The sequence below is a fragment of the Hordeum vulgare genome, chromosome 7H, assembly GCF_904849725.1.
Source record: "Hordeum vulgare subsp. vulgare chromosome 7H, MorexV3_pseudomolecules_assembly, whole genome shotgun sequence".
NCBI lineage: Eukaryota > Viridiplantae > Streptophyta > Magnoliopsida > Poales > Poaceae > Hordeum > Hordeum vulgare.
This window is the reverse complement of record NC_058524.1, coordinates 175,180,727-175,184,554: the sequence shown is the minus strand read 5'-3', so window position 1 is coordinate 175,184,554 and position 3,828 is coordinate 175,180,727. Positions and strand designations below refer to the sequence as shown.

General features: G+C 43.7%; 1 pseudogene; it reads left to right on the top strand.

The window, feature by feature from the left end:
* The first annotated feature begins 369 nt into the window (after positions 1-369).
* On the top strand, positions 370-3,618 carry LOC123412560 (annotated as a pseudogene).
* Positions 3,619-3,828: the final 210 nt, after the last annotated feature.

The window sequence follows — 3,828 nt, the reverse complement described above, 5'->3', positions numbered from 1 at the left end:
CTTGGAAAAGGTTCTTGCCGGTGTCGTCGATGGTCACAAGAGCGAGATGGAAGCAATGCGTCTGAAGATTAGAAAGATTAGAAAATATGCAATTAGTAAAGAGGCTTGGTATCATTATGCCGTCGGGTCAATTGTTACCTTTGTTGCGATTTTGATCGCATTTGTTGTTGTTTTTAAATGCATTAATTAGAGAGAGTTTTTATGGTTGGTTTCAGTGTGTGTTTTTCCGAGAACTATATATGTATGGTCACTACGCTACTTTGGTTTTAACGTGTGATGAACTTTTTGTATTAATTAATTAATTTAGTCATGATGATTTAGCATAATGGTTTTTGATAAATTTATATAATGCAGATGAACCGGCAATGGATGTACAATGATCGACGTCGTCCCGAATTCCTTAACGGCATGCATAGTTTTCTCAATGTGGTTGAGAAAAACAGGCAGAATGGATTTATTTTTTGTCCATGTAAAAAATGCCAGAATAAGAGGAATTTCCCTAACTCAAGAACCATACACACCCACCTGTTGCAAGAAGGCTTCATGCCCAGTTATTTTTGTTGGACCAAGCACGGAGAAAGAGGGGTTGTAATGGAAGACAATGAAGAAGAAGAGGATAATGATAACTATCCTATGTTCGGTGAACACGGTGATACTGAAATGGGGGAAGACGAGCCTGAACTTGAGGACATTGTTGATGAGTCTGATGATGTTCTTCGTCAGGTCATTCGTGAAGAACAGATAAACTGCGGAAGTGAAAACGAGAGGTTGAAGTTGGAGCGCATGTTAGAAGATCACAAAAAATTGTTGTACCCAAATTGCGAAGATGGCCAGAAAAAGCTGGGCACCACCCTGGAATTGCTGCAATGGAAGGCAGAGAATGGAATATCTGTCAAGGGATTTGAAAAGCTGCTAAAAATAATGAAGAAGATGCTTCCAAGAGATAACGTGCTGCCCTGCAGTACGTACGAAGCAAAGAAGGTTGTCTGCCCTCTAGGATTGGAAGTGCATAAGATACATGCATGCATCAATGACTGCATCCTCTACCGCGGTCAGCACGAGAATTTAAATGCCTGCCCGGTATGCGGTGCATTTCGGTATAAGATCAGGCGAGATGACCCTGGTGATGTTGAGGGCGACGATCGCCCCAGGAAGAGGGTTCCTGCCAAGGTGATGTGGCATGCTCCTATAATACCACGGTTGAAACGTTTGTTCCGAAACAAAGAGCATGCCAAGTTGCTGCGATGGCACAAGAAGACCGTAAGGAAGACGATATGCTGAGACAACCCGCTGATGGGTCGCAGTGGAGAAACATCAACGATAAGTATGAGGACTTTGCACGTGACCCAAGAAACTTAAGGTTTGGTCTAAGTATAGATGGCCTGAATCCGTTTGGGGAGCAGAGTAGCAGTCATAGCACCTGGCCCGTGACTCTATGTATCTATAACCTTCCTCCTTGGTTATGCATGAAGCGTAAGTTCATTATGATGCCAGTGCTTATCCCAGGCCCGTCGCAACCCGGCAACAACATTGATGTGTACCTGAGGCCACTGGTTGATGAACTTTTAGAGTTGTGGGCTGACGAAGGTGTACGTGTGTGGGACGAGTACAAACAGGAGGAATTTGACCTACGAGGGTTGCTGTTTGTAACCATCAATGATTGGCCCGCTCTTAGTAACATCTCAGGACAGTCAAACACGGGATACAGCGCATGCACACACTGTTTAGGCGAGACTGAAAGTATACATATAGGCAAGAATGTGTACCCGGGGCATCGTCGATTTCTTCCAGACAGGCATCCCGTAAGAAAGAAAGGAAAGCATTTCAAAGGCGAGGCAGATACACGGAGGAAGCCAACCCTCCCTAAAGGTACTGATATATATGACATGGTCAAAGATATAAAAGTAATCTTTGGTAAGGGTCCTGGCGCACAATCTGTTCCGAATGACGCCGACCACCACCTAGCCATGTGGAAGAAGAAATCTTTATTCTGGGAACTACCCTATTGGAAATTCCTAGAGGTTCGCTCTGCGATCGACGTGATGCACGTGACGAAAAATATTTGCGTAACCTGCTAAACTTATTGGGCGTGCATGGGAAGAAGTCGAGAGATACACCAAAAGCATGGCTGCACCACCAACGTATGCACGAACGAGACGACCTGATGAATCCAGAGAATTTCAAAGGTCCTGCCAGCTACGCTCTTACCAAGGAAGAGAAGGAGATCTTTTTCCAAGTCCTGAGCAGTATCAAGGTCCCGTCTGGCTACTCGTCGAACATAAAAGGAATACTAAACCTGGAAGAGAAAAAGTTCCAAAACCTAAAGTCTCATGACTGCCACGTGATCATGACCCAGTTACTTCCGATTGCATTGAGGGGGCTTCTGCCAGAAAACGTGCGAGTACCCATTGTGAAGGTATGTGCATTCCTCAACGCAATTTCTCAGAAGGCAATCGATCCAGCAACTCTACCAAGTTTACAGAAGGACGTGGTCCAATGTCTTGTCAGCTTCGAGTTGGTGTTCCCACCAACCTTCTTCAATATTATGACGCACCTCTAGTTCACCTAGTCCAAGAGATTTCCGTTCTCGGTCCTGTATTCTTACACAATATGTTCCCCTTTGAGAGGTTCACGGGAGTCTTGAAGAATTATGTTAAAAACCGTGCTAGGCCAGAAGGAAGCATGGTCAAGGGCTATGGAACAGAGGAGGTCATTGAGTTTTGTGTTGACTTTATTCCTGACCTGAACCCGATCGGTGTTCCTCAGTCGCGCCATGAGGGGAGACTGCGTGGAAAAGGCACGCTAGGAAAGAAATCAACAACATGTATGGACGAGCAATCTTTCACTCAAGCACACTACACAGTTGTAGTTAATTCCAGCTTGGCGGCTCCATATATCCAGGAACACAAGGATATTTTACGCTCGGAATACCCGGAGCAACCTGAAGATTTCATTGCTAAAGAACACGCGAAGACTTTCGGCGGTTGGTTGCAAAGACGTCTCATTAATGACAACATTGTTGAAGATGAGCTATACCTGTTGGCCAAGCAACCATCTTCGACTGTATTGACCTTTAAAGGGTACGAGATAAATGGTAACACATTTTACACGGCAGACCAAGATAAAAAGAGCACCAACCAAAATAGTGGCGTCCGGTTTGATGCAAAAGACGACAACGGGCAAAGGGTCACATACTATGGTTACATAGAGCAGATATGGGAACTTGACTACGGACCTTCCTTTAAGGTCCCTTTGTTCTGGTGCAAATGGTTCAACCTGTCAGGCGTGAAGGTAGACCCGAAGTACGGAATGACAACAATGGATTAGAAGAATCTTGGGTACGGCAATGATCAATTCGTCCTAGCCAATGATGTGGCTCAGGTTTTCTATGTGAAGGACATGTCTAGCAGACCGAGAAAAAGAAAAGATAAGGAAGCGAATACATCAGACGATGAGCCAAGGCGCCACATAGTTCTTTCAGGGAAAAGAAACATCGTGGGAGTCGAGGACGAGAGAGACATGTCAGAAGATTACAATAAATTTGATGAAATTCCTCCCTTCAAAGTCAAAGATGATTCAAGCATCCCGTTAAATGATGAAGATACTCCATGGTTACGGCGCAATCAGAAGAAAGGCAAGAAGAGAAATAGATAGGGGGTGTTGTTGGTGATGTGTAATAATGTATTAAACCTTTTATGTAATTGTGTTGACCATTTTGATAAATATCAAAAATTTGACCAGTTTCCACTAAATTTGACCATTTTGATAAATATCATTTTTATTTTTTAAGTGTTAAAATGACATTTTGACAATTTGTAAATAAATGTA